The 18,339-nt window shown below is 39.5% G+C and overlaps 1 pseudogene; it reads right to left on the bottom strand.

Annotated features, from left to right (window-relative positions):
• Window positions 1-295: 295 nt before the first annotated feature.
• LOC109453496 (Y-box-binding protein 1-like) overlaps window positions 296-18,339 on the bottom strand; it is a 43,308-nt pseudogene continuing 25,264 nt past the window's right edge.

The raw sequence follows: 18,339 nt of genomic DNA, 5'->3' as shown, positions 1-18,339 counted from the left end.
TAAGCTTTTATTAAAATTTAAAAATCTCAATTTGATTAAGTATGAAACAATTTAAAAAGCTTTAAAAGTATATTGAGAAAAACCAGGATTTCTTTCTTTTTTCTTAAAGAGGTTGTCATTATCAAAAAGTGATGTCTTGAGGTAAAAATAATAAACACCCCATGCTGCATAGACAATGCAGACCGGTCTAGTTATCTGGTCAATGGGCAAACAGCAAGCACTTAAGGTCTTTAGCTCCATTTTTAAATTCATTTCTTATTGTGGAATTTCATATGCATTTCTTCTTGTTGGATGACTAAACCGGATAATGGTAGAGATGGTAAGCCCACAAGCACTCAGCCCAGCCCTGCTCAGCCTGGAGAGCAGAGGAATTCTCAGCTGGTGGATCGGCTGTGGTTTAGGGTTTTCTGGGCATCTGTGTGGATAATTGAAGTTATCGTGATACCAACGTTGAGGTGGCTTCTGACCTTGTGTCTCTTTTATTTTCCTTATCTTCTTCGTTGCTGTCCTTTCTAGGTTCTTTGGCGAGGGGAGCCCCTGTGGAATTGTGGTCTGCAAATATAGCCCTGATACATGTGGTGTCTCACTGGTCTACCTGTTCTGCACCCTGGTTGTCAGCTCCCTCCATCACTTCTCCTTGCACAGGAGGGTTGAAATACTGGGGCCCACGACCATAGGGTGTCGTGTGTAGTAAGGGGGGGAACAGTCACTTGGGCCTGGCCTTCGGGAACGCTCTCAGATCCCTCATGTTCCCCCCCCCCCACCTCCCTCTCACTATTCTGGTAATTCTGCTGGTAATTGCATGGAGACCCTGCGACATGGATAGTAGCATCTTTCATGGTTACCGTCTGCTGCATATTTACTACCTAAACTGGAACTCCACCAGGGCCTGTAACATTTGTTGTTTCCGTATCTTTTCTCCTTCAACAACATCAAACTCCACAGTCTCTCCATCTCCTACACTGTGAAGGTACTTCCAGGGGTTGCTCTCTTTTATGGCATCTGGTGTACAAACACATCTTCCTCGGTGTCATTCTTGTTGATGGAACCGTATCTGTTTCTTACATCAAACCATTTTACTGTTCCCAAAGCCTTCGCTGCTATGACCTCTTGTCCCCACAGGCAGGCTCGCTGATCTGAGGCCACCTGGGCTATCACTCCCTGTGCCTCTGGCCGTGGTGCTGGGTTTGGTGTCAGCAGCTCTGAGCGTGGGGGCTGCGGGCCGCTGCTGGGTCTGGGCCTCGCTGCTCCTGGTTGTGTGATGCGATGGGGACTGGCTACGGCAGCAGTGGCTCCTTCCGCGTGTGATGGTAACTTGGCCACCAGCGGCGGTGTGACTTCTCAGTGCTCTCTGGGGTCCGCTCTCCACTCCCGCTACCCATGGAACTCAGTGATTTCACTTTCATGAGTTTATATAAAATAAATCTCTCTAAGCAATAATTTTTAGAATGTTCCATGTGTCATGGTATTCATTTTAATGTTATTTACAATGTAAGAAAGTTAGACGCAATCTCAATGTTTTAAATATAGGGGCAAGGCGAAGTAAACTATAGCATACCCTTTGGATGAAATATTACATCATCATTTAAAAGAGAATATAGGAATACAGAAGAATATTTATGATGCTATATACAACAACAGAGTAAAAAAGTTGTATAACATGTACAGGCACAGTTCAGTTAAAAAAGGTAAAATAAAAATCTATGCATAAAGCCTTGTTAGAAACACATTATGTTGATTATGTCTCGATGGTGAGATCAGCAATCTTAAAATATTTTCCTCATTTTATATATTTTTCAAAATTTCTTGGAAAATATAAATTTAAAACATTAAATATAAATAATAAAATGATGGAGTAACTGGTTTATGGACTCTGGGCTTAACAGCTAACTGCCCAGGACTTGGGGAAGAAGGGAGTCATTCTTTCCTTGGTGGCTAAAGGGCTGTCAGAAGACACCACCAGGATGAATGGAAGCCTGTTTTGCAAATATTAAAGCCTAGACATTTATTGGTTTCCCAGTCTTTTTAAGTCATTGTATTATTCAATTGTGATTTTAAAATTTGTCTTCACCAAAGAGACCTTTTGTTTAGAAGAAACATCATATAGAAGCAGAACAGATGGAAGCGGAGCTACTCTGATTGAAGTGGGAGCAAGAGGGCTGGGCTCTGTTTACCCTACGTCTTTCCCAGATCTCTTGCTGACTAGAGAGAGGGTGCGGGGGAACTCCTAAACTACTCACAGTATTTTGGAGGAACCATCATAAATATTGTTTTTTGAGTGACTTTTAAGGCTAAACCTCTTTTACGTGTTCTCTCTATTACTTACAATGATATTGTGACTTAGGCATTGTTAGGTCCACTTCACAGAAGGGAGACCTGAAACTTACGGACATAACATGAATTGCTGGAGGTCACATGTCTCAATGTCTAGAATTTGAGCCAGTTCCTGTGTGATTAAAAAACATAGATTTTGGACCACTATGTCATGTTGCTTTTTATCAGTTTATAGAACAATACAGAAACTACTTTGTTTTCACAATACAATGTCCTCAGAAATAGCAGATGGCAGAGAGGAATTTGACAACTGACTAAATGTGCCCGATTTTCTTCCTTGCTTGTTTTCCTGTAGTAATACTCATGCAATGAGGAAAAGTGAAAATCTAGCCATGATGGAGACTGGGTATATGACTGATAATCTATCAGGCCTCCAGAAGTATTTCTACCCCTTGAAGCAGATCTAGGGTGAAGTAGTAGAAATCAGGAAGATGGCAGAGTGTTTTTGTGTTCTTGCCTCAAAGATATAGTGCCTTTGTAGGCTTGGAAGGAATTTACCCCTTCCTACAGGTTGCTTTTTCGTGGTGGCCAGGGACATTCCATGCTTTTTTTCTCCCTGCCTTCCTCTTCTCTTTCTATATTTCTTTGGAGACCTTAGCCTAATAATGAAATATGGTTAATGGGGAAGCAGAAAGCGTAGCAGTTGGGATGAAAGGCCAGCACCAGGCAGAGATGAGGGTTGAAAGCATTCTGGGGATTCTTGTTTATCCTGCACTATTTGTGCAAGAAGAAGATGAAAGGCTGCACCTGGGGTTCTACCAATAAGCAGATGACAGTGGGCACCACGGAGAAGCTTCCGTCCTGTTTGCTGGCCAACATCAGGCCTTGCTTCCTACATGACCGCCCACCCCAAATAATCTAGTGTAAGTTAAAAACAGTATCATTTATATTTTAAATCATTCAAAGATAAAAACAAACTAGGAAATTGTGGTTTATATGGCAAAAGACAAAATGAAAATGTAGTAAGAAATAAAGTCAGAAAACAAAATAAGCCCGTACATATAATTAATATATTATTAATTTTAATAATTGATGTGAATAAGTTAAAACCTATACGCTGTAGAATTTGCAAAGAAAGGTGCCCAGTAAGGTCAGAGGCTGCCACAAAGACCTTATTCACTGGGTTCTCAGATCTCAAATATGCAGGCTAAGAAACTCCTAAATGGGGTGTTTCCTGCATCCCAGTTCCAGCGAGAGGAATGTACTACATGTGAACAAAGCTCTCCTACCAATTATTAATTTTGGACTCTCCTGTAGGTATAACCCACACCTACTCTCCCTTCAATAACTAACATTTCCTAAAGGGTTGTTTCATGTATATTTACACCATTTGATACTCAAACAACCCCATGAAGTACATATGATGAGTATGTCTATTTTACAGATGGGGAAACAAAGGAATGTTCGTATGAGTTACTCAAATTCACACGATGAGCAGGTGGTGGGGCAGGTGGCCTAGTGATGACGGAATCAGAGCGGGGGAACTTAGTTAAATGGTTCCAATATTTAATGGCATTAAGATCTCAAAGCCTGGTATTGTCCCTCTCCAAAGCATACATCCTGTAGTTGGTTTGACTGGGTCCTGCTCCCTGGACAAAGACTGGATATTATTGTCAATACTGTTGCCCTTTCCTCCAATTCACTTCTGACTGATACATTCTTAAGATAAAGTAGTAGCTTTGATCAGGTTTCAGGCACATCCTACAGGCCTGGGTGCATTTCTTCTTTTTAAGGTGACATTGCTGTCTCTGCTCTGCATGTAGGTATTGATTTGTGGTATAACTCTCAAAGGGCAATTCATTTCTCTCATTTCTGTCTGCTAATTGATGGGCCTACATTGACCTGGAGGGAGGTCTCTAAGAATGCACCTGAGGATTCTGTCCTTGACCAGGTAGTGATGGAGTTTTTTATTTTTTATTAGTTACTTCAGTGAGAATGTAGAGAGAATATTGATCAGATTTGTGGATGACATAACTTAGAAGCAAAAGGTAATACATTGGCTACTATAACCAGAATCAAAAAATATCTTAGTAGACTGGGACAATGGAGCAGATTTATTTATTTAAGCATTTATTTAAAAAAAAATGTACCAGATGCCTATTATATGCCAAGAAATGGGGGTGGGGATTCAGTAGTAAATCAGACAGACAGGAGTTATGGGTGAAATTTAATAAAAATAAATATAAAGGACTTTAGTTAGGTCTAAGAAAAAAACAAAGCAAAACAAACCCATGCCTCACTTGCCTCCAACAGCACAGGAGCAAAATGGTAGATCTGCGACTTAAAAGTAGTACCTGGAAAAAGATTTTTAGTTGACATTAAGCTTTATACAAGTCAATAGTGGGAGATATATATAAATAAGCTAATATACTCTAGTTACATTAATAGAAATATAAATGTCTCAAGAAAGGAAATCTTATTGTCATTACAGCTCATGATGAGCAGATCATGCCGGAAGCATTGTTTTAACTTCCCTGTAGCACCCTTTAATGTTCACAAATTTAATGACTTCTTGCAGACAGCAATAAAAATGGTGAAGGAAGGTTTAGAGCATACTTTTCAGGACAGGATGTAGATAGGAGTGACTACTTCTTACATAAAATATACTTGAATATATGAAAAGACAAATTATGCTATGTCCATCTTTTACAGAAATCCACATGTACAAAGCCTTAGGTATACTGGGCTTTACAAAACCACTTTCTTTAGATGTCACACAGTGTTTCAAATGAGTAAGGTTTAAGAACTAACAACTTCAAATTAATTATTTAGGGTGTGTTGGCCAACACAACTTTTATAGACTTACTGTTATTTTCATTTCTAATAGTAAATAATATTTCCAGATGCAGTTGTATTTTAGAAATGTGATATGGCCAAGAGTATGCCTCAATTTGGCAATACTGAATTGAATCATATTATGAATTCAATTACAATAATATCAATAATAATTATTAGTGTTATTCAGGGCTAGGTAATGATGACATATTTATATGGTGCTTCTCACTTTCCAAAATTTATTATTTCATCTGATCCTATAAGGGTTATCCCTCAAGATTTGTTTTTTATTATTATTATCCACACTGTACTCACGAGGAATGTAAGATTCAGGAAGGCCATACAGCATTTTCAAGGTATGCTTAGACATTTGCACAGGTGGAACTTAATTCAGAACTCCAAATTCCAAATTCTATGTTGATTCTACTTTGCCAGGCCACAAGAGAACACCTCTTGAAGGAGGCGGTTAGATTGCCGAGGCACCTGAGAGGAACGTTGCCAGTATCAGCTCTCACTGGGGAAAATGCTGCTCAAAGGGAGCAAGGGCATAGACGCTACACCATGGAGCACAGACATGCTAACCATGGTGGTGTTTGTAGCAATTGGAAGAATATGTTTTCACAACTAATGATAAGAAGGAAGCCTACATTCTTTTGTTGAGAATCTCATAAACTGTACTTATAGGGAGAGTCTGAGATAACAGATCTTAAAACTGAAAAACACTGGGATCGGAACTGAGTTATATTATTAAACTCTGCATGACTGACCCAAATAATATAGGAGAAGGAGTATCTTTGATTGCTGAGTTTGGAAGGGAAAACTTAGAAAACTGTAAACCAGACCCTTCTTCTCTTTCTTCATCTTGGGACCCTGTGTCCTGATCTGCTCCTCCAGACTACAGATGTGGGAACCATACATAGAGATTTACAGATGGCTGAATCATACATGGGTTTTACAGAAGCAGGTACCACTCATGGAGTTTTATGGATGCAGGCACCATACATGGACACTCCTGGTGACACCTATGTAATCCTGCCTCATTCTGAGGCTGTCCGTACATATGGAAGCCACATCCTTCCATATCACCTGTACTAGTAATACAGATAATACATTACCCCTCCTCCCATTTGCCTTACACTTTCATTTTATATCTCAACTGGTGAAAAATTTAGGGAATGGAGGTGATATTTATTGGGTCCCCTCAAATTCTAACACTTAGGTTAGATTTGGGGTGGGTCTGCAAGCTTTGCTCTCTTTTATGACTATAGGTTTTAATCATAGTTTGCAATTATTTTATGAAATGCTATATTTGAGTGTTGAAGAGCATGGACTCTGGAGCCAGACTTCATATTTCTAATTATCTGTAAAATGGGAATAGGAATGACAGTGCCTGCCTCATAGCATTCGCATGTGTAACTTAATGTATGTAAAGCACTTAAAACAACATCTGGAACATAGTAAGCACCCAACAAATGTTAACAGTCATTTGATAAATCCATACCATTGCCGGGTGATGGTCTGGATGGAAGTAATATGTTGTGATTAAGGCATTTTTCATTCTTGAGAAAACATCCCAAATTAACAATATTAGACAGCTTGTTATTTAATGCTGTGGTTGATGCAAATCATATTTCAAATAAATTTTATTCACATATTTCATGTTTTTCCAATTTTTTTGCTTTCAAATCAAGTATTATTTTCAAATACTAACTTTATACATGCACAAATGCAAAATACATGCAAAATACTTCTAACTACACTTCATCTGTACTAGAAGGGAAATTTACATTTATCTGTGGATACAGCTTTTTATGGTGTTGCAAGGATAAAACAACAAATTAAGGAGCTGTTCATATGCTGTTCAAAGAGATTGATGGACATTCAAGATTTTGTGAAAAAAGTGTTCATATTGTTACTCAGTTCCAAAATCATAATGGAATGAAAACCTGTATAATTTAACAGAATTCAGGAAGACATTTTTTTGCTTTATAAAATATGACAGAAAGGACACAAATGCCCTCTGTCAAATGTTTGAAATTATCTAAAATGAGAGAAACTAAGCAGCTAAACATGCCTCACAAGGGCACACAGGACTGCAGTGGTGGAATATGAGATGACAAATTTTAGTGGGCGACTAGACCAGTCACTCTGACTCCAGAGAGAGGAAGAAATGTTCTTTAACAAGTTACCACTCAGACCATTTTCCAGAGTGGTTAATGACTATAATTGATATCAAAACTAAAAAGTCACTATGGAAACCCTGAACTCTTCATCTTTTCCTGGCTCACAAAACAAATTGAGGGGTGGACAAATGTTTTAATGAGCCAAACAGTGAAACCAATTTTTAGGCCTTATCCTTGATCTTGTCTAACTATTTGAAATTTATTGTTTAAAGTAGAAACCATCATACAGCCTAGATAAATCTACAGGCAGCTCAAGTAATCAATTTACCCATTCCTTATTTTCTTTTTTAAATTAAATTTATTGGGGTGACAATGGTTAGTAAAATTACATAGGTTTCAAGTGTACAATTCCATAATACATCATCTATACTATATATCACATTGTGTGCTCACTACCCAGAGTCAGTTCTCCTTCCATCACCCTCTTCTACCCTCCCCCTTCCCTCCTTACCCTCTGGTAAACACTAAGCTGTTTGTGTCTATTAGTTTTTGTTTCCTAATTTGTCTTGTTCCTTTGTTGCTCTCAGTTTTATATCCCACATACGAGTGAAAACATGTGGCTCTTGACTTTTTCTGACATGCATAATAATCTCAAGGTCCGTCCATATTGTCACAAATGGCAGTATTTCATTTTTCCTTTTGGCAGAGTAGTATTCTATTGTGTATATATACCATATCTTATTATTTATTTTTTAGTCTTTTGTTAAAATATTGGTTTTAGGTGTACAAAACAATGTAATAGTTAGAACTTTACACCCCTCACAAAGTGATAACCCCCCCGTCTACTACCCTTCTAACGTCGTATATAGCTGTTAAAATGCCATTGACTATATTCTCTATGCTGTACTCCACATCCCATATATATATATATATTTATATATATATATATATTTAATTATAGTTGACATTCAATATTATTGTACTTCAGCTTCAGGTATGTAGCACAGTGGTCAGGCGTCTACACAGTCTATGACATGATCCCCCTGATAAGCCCAGTACCCATCTGGCACCTTACATGATCTTTACAACATTATTGATTATATTCCCCATACTGTAGTTCATATTCACGTGATTATGTTGTGACTAATTTACACTTTCTAATCCTTTCACTTTCTCTCCCATCTCTACCCCACTTCCATCTAGCAACCATCATTTTTTTCCCCTCTATATCTCAGAGTCTATTTCTGTTTTGTGTGCTTGTTTATTCTGTTCTTTAGATTCCACACATAAGTGAGATCATATGGTATTTGTCTTTCTCAGTTTGACTTATTTCACTCAGCATAGTATTCTCTAGGCCCATCCATGTTGCTGTAAATGGTAAGATTTCATTCTTTTTTATGGCTGAGTGATACTCCATTGTGTAAATGTACCACATCTTCTTTATCTGATCATACCGAAGGATACTTTGGTTGTTTCCATGTCTTAGCTGCCGTAAACAAAGCTGTAGTGATCATCAGAGCACATACATCTTTATGAATAAATGTTTTCAGATTTTTTTGGTAAATACCCAGGAAAGGGATTGCTAGCTCATCTGGTAATTCTATTCATAATTTTTTGAGGAAACTCCATACGATTTTCCATAGTGGCTGTACCAATTTACATTCCCACCAACAGTGTATAAGGATTCTTTTTTCTCCACAGTCTCTCCAAAACTTTTTATTATTTGTCTTGTTGATGATAGCCATTCTAACAGGTATGAGGTGATATCTCATTGTGGTTTTGATTTGCATTTCCCTAATAGCTAGTGAAGATCAACATTTTTTCATATATCTATTGGCCATTTGTGTATCTTTTTGGAAAAGGTTTCTGTTCATGTCCTTTGTCCATTTTTTAATTGGACTGTTTGTCTTTTTGTTGTTGAGTTGTATGAGTTCCTTACATATTTTGGATATTAGTCCCTTATTGAAGCATTGTTTGCAAATATCTTCTCCCATGCAAAGGAAACACCAGGCACATTGGAGGCTGGGGGTGCAGTGATGGACTCAAGGGAGTTAAGGGAGGGTCTGTATACTGAATGGTGAGACTTCCAGTCTCTGTTCTTTGATTTGTTCCCAGGTCACTTGTTGCCAAGCATTAACCTGAAGACTAGATAAGGCTAGAGAACTTTCTTGGCCCTAGAAGGATACTGATATTTGGAGATTATTCAATTGAAATATGGTTTGGTGCCCTTTATTCTGCAGGTGTTCCAAAGCCTTGCCTTTGTAACTAGAGTTTCCAATCTACTTTTCCATGCCTTAGTTAGAAATAAGACCTGACAGACAAAAATCATCCAACATTTTGTGTATGCTTCCCACATGAAAGGCACAGATAACTAACTAAACAGAGGTCACCATGAAAGGGCTGGGAATTAGTGTGGCGCTGAATTTACCAATGGCAACTTTGGTTCCTAGAAGACAATAGAGCAATGCTCTACCAAGGCATCCTGTGAAAATAATCTTCCTAACATTTAAGATTGATCATGACATAGTGGTTTAACATGTTTCGATTATTTTCTATTGCAAGAGATTAGGGTCTACGATCCTTGAAATGGTGTATCAGATCATTCACAATCTGAATACAGGTACCTTTCTCATGTTCCTCATTACTTGCTAAAAACACAAAAAACAGGTTATAATAGAAGGCAAGCTATTTGTGTAATATTTCTCTGAATATCTTGTTTATGTCCATGTCTTTAACTTCATGCTTGAGAGAGAGGCACAGACTGTTACAGACCTTTTCTCATTATTCAATGCCCAATTCAAATTCACCTGTCACTTGAAGTCTTCAAGTTCAGTAATGTCACTTTTACAGTAAGAGAACAAGGATATAAAAATAAGATCAGTTCAATGAAAATAATTTGTGCTCTCTCCCCTTCCAAATTAGCCACAGTTAATCAGTCTGCCATACTCCCACAATTTAAAAATAAAATAAGGCAACATCTACTATCTAATATCATTGCATTACAATATAATAATTTGAACATGATCTTTATTTCCCCCATAGAATTTTGAGCTCTTTGAGAGCATGGCCCATGTTTAATTCGTCTTTGCATCCCAGTGCCAAGCACATGCCGGATAAATAGATACTCAGTAAACATTCTTTAAACTGAAATGAATTAGTACACCTTCTAAAGTAAAACAAAACAAAACAAAACAGCCACAGTAGGGCTTATAGGGCATGTCTGAAATCTTTCCCAACATGACTACTAGTGGTTGCTTGGTAGATGGATATGGAAATTCTCTGGTCTGTGAACTCTACATTTCTCTTATCCATTAGCCAAGTCTAATTGGGATGGGGTGAAGGAATACATATCCCTTTTAATAGATGTAAGCTTATTGTTTGTGTTCAATATAGGGTGCTGGAGATGTGATCATATACTCCCCCGTGTTTCTCTCATTCTCCCAGGAGGGTCACTATCAGAAGGAAAAGATAGAGCATGGTACAAGGATGAAATCAGTTAAATGAAAATAGGGTCAGCTTGTGGAATTTTATAAAAACTATGCATTTTATAAAAAGAATGTAATTTTTCCCAGCTTGGAACAGCTCTAATTCTAACATCACAGGTATCATAGAATTTATAAAAGAACCGGTACATTTATTTTTGGGCAGTGCTCTGAAATTTCAAATGATAAGAAACATGACAACTTCTAACATGAATAAACTTTTATAAAAATGAAAATGAAAAATGAATTCAGTTTTCTAAATCCAGAATAGAAAAAGGGGGGCTATTTTCTTTAAATGTTGAACAGTGTCATGTTTGAGAAAAGACAGTTAATTTAAAACATTAAGGGAAAATTGATGGAGCTGTTAATGGAAAATGGAAGATTACAGCTTTTAGTGACATGTTAGACAAGCACATTTAAACAATTTAAAAGTACTCCCCCTCCCCCCCACAGGATTGCTTCTGTCTCATTGCTGAGTTGTCAGGGTCTTTATTTCTGCTACTTCTGATTAATTGTTAATTTTTTGGAAGCAATGCAGTTTTATTGTGATGATTGAAATGCATCTTTTCTAATGCACATGAGAAACAGCTCTCAGCAGCACCCCCAGAGCGTCTTGTGATGATATGTGTCATATCTTATTAATCTAAGCTACATTTCAGAAGATGAGAGTTTGACCGAGTAGCCAGGGATCAGGAATGAGGTTTTCAAGTGACCGTGTGTGTGTGTGTGTGTGTGTGTGTGTGTGTGTGTGTGTGTGCTCTTTACAGCAAAGAATATGTGACCCATATCCTATTTTTTGCAAGTACCGTGTCATTTCAAATGATAGCAGAATGGTGCCACATTGCTGGAGTAGACACAGACAAGGAGTGATGGTGGCAGAAATACATTCTCAGCTGGAACAAAACATGAATGAGGAAGTGAGAACTTCAGCATCAGATGCCCAAGGGTTGTGATGTATGAGCTCTAGGACTAAGTTTTACTGGGTGAGTGTGTCAGTGTAGTCCTTAGAAGACCCTTCCTGCAGGAGGCAACAGGTGGCTCAGGTAGTACTCCTGTACAATCTGACATGGATGAAACTTGGACTACCTCTACAGAAGGAAGGTGATACATGAGGATTACCAGAGCTGGTGAGAGTACCAAAAGCAACATTATATCCTCCAAAATATATCCAAATCATCGTCCTGTTCTGTCAATCTTTAGTTGTACTACTCTAACCCCAAAACTGTCATTGCACACCTGGATAACTGCAAATAGCCCCATACTGACATATTGATATTATTAGGGCAGTTTTGGAGGTGCAGATGAGGTTTAATTTTCCAATGTAGCTTTTTTGTGTGTGTGATAATATTTGGAAATTTGTGTATGCCTGTGCATGCTATAACTTTTATATTTCTTAATGTCTGTTTACCTGCTGCTTTTACAGTGATAGTAAGGTCCTTCTTTTTTGTTGTTATTAGTATAGTAACTGTTCACAATGAGCTTTTCCCTGGAAAGCTACCCTTACACTGCTTGTTGATGTTTTTTTTTTTAAAGATTTTATTGGGGAAGGGGAACAGGACTTTATCAGGGTACAATGTGTACTTCCAGGACTTTTTTCCCAAGTCAAGTTGTTGTCCTTTCAGTCTTAGTTGTGGAGGGCACAGCTCAGCTCCAGGTCCAGTTGTCGTTGCTAGTTGCAAGGGGCGCAGCCCTCCATCCCTTGCAGGATTCGAGGAGTTGAACTGGCAACCTTGTGGTTGAGAGCCCACTGGCCCATGTGGGAATTGAACTGGCAGCCTTCGGAGTTAGGAGCATAGAGCTCCAACCGTCTGAGCCACCGGGCCGGCCTTGTTGATGTTTTTACTATGGCATTTTGTGTAATGAGAGATCATGTGCATCAAAGACACCTATTTCTGACATCTTTCTGGTCCAAGTACTGTTCTTCATTTCAGCATATCATACACTATTCTTTACTGTTGTATTAATACCATTCTCATCGGGCATCATATTTAGGCTACTATTATTAGGTTGGTGCAAAAGTAATTGCGGTTTAAAAAGTTAAAAATAATTGCAAAAAACGCAAGTACTTTTGCACCAACCTAATAGGTTTTAAATAATTAAAATTTACCAAGTTGATGGTAAAATCAATTTTTCCCAAGTTAGGGACCATGGTAATTTGTCACCATCCAAAGATTTAACTTCTGATCACTTATCTTTAGATTACCAAAAGATGAAAAAAAGCTATTTAAGCATCAGGACCAGCGTGGAGGTTGACAATGAAGAAAGAAGACAGAAAGGTGTTGTTTAGTACTTAGACAGCACTGGAGTTGAGGTTTGCCTTTACCTTCTAGAAGAAACATGATAATAACAGAGCTTGGTCATCCTGTTTGAGGACGCTAGACAAGATTGGATGTGCATAGTATTTCTCCCCTGATTCTCATTTTTAATGATTTTTCTAGACATGGTAGCATTAAATCTCTATGTAGAGGAGGCTTGGTTCCTGAGCTGGAAATGAAACATTTATTAGTGTGAAGGAATTACAAATGCAAAATGCAAATATGCCCCATGGCTACGTAGGTACTGAGAGCCAGAGCTAAAATTTGAACCTACGAGTGTTTGACTCCAAGGCCCATATTTTGTCCCCTGTGCCCTGCTGCTTCTCTAATGATGTGTCTGAAATGCTATGTGGGATCTGCTTGCCATGACTCAGGATAAATGATGGCTATGGGGAGGGACCTGACAGCAACTGAAGGGATTGGTGCTGCTGCTATCATAATTTTTCAGATGCCGATTTCTCTGCAGTGCTTAGATTTCTGAGATAGAGAGCAGCTGGGAGGTTAGGGCAAAATGCACAGTCTTTATCCTTAGCTCTGGCTCACTGCATATAATTTCTATCTACTCCCTGCCATATGAGATGACCTGAGGAGTGAGTACACTTCAGAAATCTTTTTGCCTCCTGTCTTTAAAGTCTAGGAAAGAGCTGGCTTAAATTGTCAATTATGCTTCCTTTGTTATGGAATCCAGTCTGACCCTACTCAATCATTAGAACTAAAGGGGTCTTCCAAATGAAAGGCATGGCACATAGTTTTTGTTCTGCACTGGCAGAAGAAAATGAAAAGGGTAGTTATAGGATGTGGGAAAGAGTTTTTACGTCTTTGGCCTTTCTAACAATGGCTTCATTTCTCTGTCGGGTGGCTTCATGGTGTGCCACTCAGGATTCCATCTTGTTCTTGGTGTATACTGGGGTCCCTTTCCCAGGGAGACTGGAGGAAGGGAGGAGAGTGGCAAAGGCATCTGTGCACAGAAAGAGAGATGAGGTGAAACTGAGAGAGACCAGCTCTTCTTAAGTGGGTGCTTGGATATACTCACTGAAGCTCTCAATGGGCAGGGCCTAGGGTTCAAACTATTTACAGTTTGTTTCTTTATTCCTTCGGTGAGAAACCAGAAAAGTGTTAGCAGATATTTTAGCCTTAATGCTTGGAAAGCCCAGCCTGAGAGAAGGGAGTTATATGCTAATTTTTTTTAGGGAGTGCAATTCCAGGGAGCAGGAGTGAGGGACAAGAGAAGTGAGACAGGGAAAAGGGGACAGCCAACGCAAGGATGCATTATTATCTAATTTGCCACAGCTAAGTGCACCTGACTCTTTGATTCTATGGGTCTCTTACCCAAGAAGCCACAAAGATGCATCTGAAGATAGTTTATCCGGGATGAGAAAGAGGGAAGAATTTTTCTGGTAAGCGTTCACTCCAGAGGGTGCTAACTAATCCCCCTGCCCCCTTCCCCAAGTTGTACCTGCTCCACCAGATGGGCTCCTTGATTTCGACAGAGAAGTTCCAAACAGGGCCAAAGGTTTAAGCCATGGGCCAGAGGTGGGGCACTGTCAGGTTTTGCCTGCATGAAGTTGGCTGTGCAGTGGTGACTGGGGTAAGTGGCAGGTGAGGCTGAGGGGTACGGAGTGGTGCATAAGACACTGCCCCCTCCTTGCACTACTGTTTAGCTCTGCTCATGACTTCCACTGGTACCAAGTTAAAACAAGGTTAACAAACCCAGCTATAGTTCCCATTGCTGGAGCTGGTTTCCAGGCTACTGTTGATATTTATCATCTCCATTTTCCACCACCCATTCCAGATGTCCTTCAACATCTGACAGCTCTTAAACTGGTCTAGGTTGCCTTCACTGTTGTTCACACAGTCTCATAATTTCATCCTCAGGGGCCTGAACCCTTAGTTGTCTTGCCCTTGTTAAGCTATGCTTGTCCATTTATTGTGATCACTGAGCATAGGTACAGCAAGAGATGCCCCAGGGAATCCCATGGCTTCCAGAATGATTCTTCCCTGGCTCCATTGTATAGCAGCTACCCTTGCTTCTCATGGTAATAAGGGCACATTCCCCTCGCCAGTATAGTAACTCCTTTCTTTGCCCGTTGGCCGATGGACCCAGGATCCCAAGGCCATCAGGTTGTAGTTATAGCTTCAAGTTATAAGCTGTAGTTACAACTCTCAAGTTCAGTGAAACTTTTACTGGGTCTTATGGTGGAAGCATCTTTTCTGGGAACCAGACCGCTAGAGCCTAAGTTCTTGGAAATAGGAAAGCACATATTTAGCAAGTGGATAGCTGGGTGCAGTGGTGAAAAGGGCTAATCATATTCCATCCCTTGGTTCTGGAATTCACATAGTCTAGCTACTGGAGAGTAGCACCACCTACTGGCCATTAATTCAATTTATAAACCTCATTCTGGAGGACAGCAACCCAATCCTGTAGAGTGTTATTTCTAAGGTGATACATTTTCTATTTCAACCCCTGGTGGTCAATGAAATGAGGATGAAGCATATTGCAAATCAGGATTAAAAAAATACTGCTTTAAAGTGCTCTATCCTGAAGCCACCTATACTGTGAGGCTTCTTTCCTGAGGCCGTGGTAGTAGAGATTTCAGTCTTGGACAGTGCCTTACAGAATCCACCATGTACTTCCGGGACAAGTTGGACCTTGTCCCTGGGGAAGTCATCATCACTGATGATACAGTTCTCATTCAGGCATAGCAGCTTGCAGAACCCCTATTTCAATCAGTTAGACTGATATCCAGCAAATGTCCAGAAAGAGTTTGCCCTAAAGTCAGTGGTTCCTTTTTTTAAAGGGAAAACCAGATAAAAATTGCATTATATTTATATACATCACCCAGTCTAGAGAAAGTATGAGAGAGAAGAAAAGAAAGAAAGCTTAGTGGTTAACAAACTAGATTCTGACGTCAGAGGCCTTTGCCTGAGTTTAAATTCAGGTTCTGCTAATTATTGGCTGAATGACTCTGACTAAGTTTTTAAGTTCTCCAAACTTAATTTCCTCATCAATAAACTAGGGATAATAACAGCATCATCTAATAGTGTTGTCTTGAGGTTTGAGCAAAATCACTTATGTGAGAGCAGAGCTTAGCATTCAACAGATTTCAAGCACTCAACAAACATTTGTTAGGCACATACTATTTTTCAGACACTGGGTCCACAGAGAAAAGCATGACTCCTGCCCTCGAGGAACTCACTATATGGTGGAAAAGGTGGACAAATGAATAGAAGGTACAGGGAGAGGCGATTACAATGGGAGACCCACGGTACTCTCTACATGAAGCCTCAGTTGCCTCCTGAAGGATGAGCAGGGTTTCTAGGTAAAGGAGGTAGAGAGGGGCAGTTAGGGCAGAGCAAACATTAGGTGGTTCACATCATTTTTACAGGGAATACAACTCATCCTACGTGTGGAGCTTCCACTTTGTAAACATTAATTTGACCAAAATCAGTGAAGAAAAACCTAACTATGTATGTCCTGAGAGTGAGGAGGTGTGGAGAAAACCACTGCAATCAGAGAAGACCCAATCCCGCCAGACCAGGGTCTGGTTCAACTGTCTTCACTCAGCATCCTCTCCTGTTTGGAAGCCAACACGGTCTTTGTAGCACCCTCTCCTCTTTCTTCCTCAAGTTTTCTGCCAACCCCCTGGATGTTTCAGACCCTTTTGCTGCATCCCCAATTCTAGTTTAGTCTCTCCCATCTCACCTTCCACCATTCATTCCTCTGGTATAATCCCAAATCCTCCAGCATTAATATTGGTTCATCTCCAGTGATTTTCAATTTCTCTCCTCAGCCATTTGTCAGCGTTTCCCTTAAGTTATCACTTCAAATGATTCTATCTCCAAGGGTTAGTTTTCCCAGAAGCAGATTTTGAGGACAATCCAATAATCTCAATTTGTTTAGTAGATGATCCCAGGAAGCCTTGAGTGGAGTGAACAAGTAAGTGACACAGGAAAAGAAAGGAAGCCAATAAAAAAAAGAAGTACTGAGCCGTTTACCACTGTGGCAAATAGGGCTTAACCCCACTGAAACCTCTTGGAGACAGCATAGAACAGGTCTTAGAGTTGTCTCCTGAAGGGTGAGGAAACAGGTATTTCTACACTAGCTCCCACCTGTCATTGCTTGAGAGCCACGAAGAAGGTCTTAACTCCCTAGTGCCTGTGGTCACCAAAAGGAGCCCTCAGGAAGCAAGGGGCAGGTGGCAGCAGAAAGAAGCTATACATACTGACTGCATGGAGACATGAGTCCTAAGGGTACCAACAGCATCTGCTGCACTCAACTTCCGTGAGCTGGCCTTTCTTCTTGCCTCCATTCTCCTCCCTCCCTTACACCGAACCTACATTTATTGCAACCACCACAGTAATCCATTTAGCCACAAGTGTCAGTGCAACTTGGGAACTGAAGGCTTGATACCCAGAGGTTACCTTTGCAATGTCTCATGCATCCACTCCCCTTGCCTTCCCTCATCAATTCAAACTTCATGCCCTGTCACTGGACTACAGCTGTGGCCTCCTAATTATGCAGTCTCTCTGCTCCCAGTCTCCCCATGCTCTGCTTCATCATACATCCTGTTGCCGGAATGACATTCTTAACTTAGAGCTCACACTTGTGTTCCCCTCTGCCCTCAGTCAAAAAACTTCTGGAAGTATGGAACTCCTGCTCAGCCTAACATTTCAGATTCTTGAAAATATGGGCCATGTCTATATTTACAGCTTCGTTTTCCTATCATTTCCTTAAAGTTACATATGTTCCCTACCATTTCCTGCTCCCTGAACTTGCCCTATATTTCCCCATCTGCATGTCTTAGTCCCCTGCCTGAAATGCCAGCCCGTTTCACCTCTCCAATCTGTTGCAATTGTAACCGTTTTCACAGTTTCCCTCAAATGACAGCTCCTCCATGAGGCTCTCTTCTTTGCCTCTTGTGGTATTCTGTTCCCCCAAGGCCTTTACCAAATTTGGCACCATGCGTTGTTGTTATTGCCTTGCTACATTACAAGAAAATATTTCTTGAAAAAAATAAATAAATAAATAAATAAATAAATATATATATATATATATATATATATATATATATATATATATATATATTTGAAAATATCAAGAAAATATAATCTTGAATCTTGAAAAAATATAATATAATCAAGAAAATATATCTTGAATATATATATATTTAACTTTATTGCCAAAGGGTATACTTTCAAATACTATAGATTCAGCTTATCAATACATTTTAAATACATACAAATGAAATACATTTTGCTCAGATATAAATGGGATTGTCTGATTTGTTTCACTTAGGTGATAGACACTCA

Source organism: Rhinolophus sinicus, chromosome 2, assembly GCF_057876585.1.
Source record: "Rhinolophus sinicus isolate RSI-liver-muscle chromosome 2, RSI-T2T, whole genome shotgun sequence".
In the NCBI taxonomy this organism is placed as follows: domain Eukaryota; kingdom Metazoa; phylum Chordata; class Mammalia; order Chiroptera; family Rhinolophidae; genus Rhinolophus; species Rhinolophus sinicus.
The sequence above is the reverse complement of the archived record's forward strand: the minus strand, read 5'-3'. Positions and strand labels throughout refer to the sequence as shown.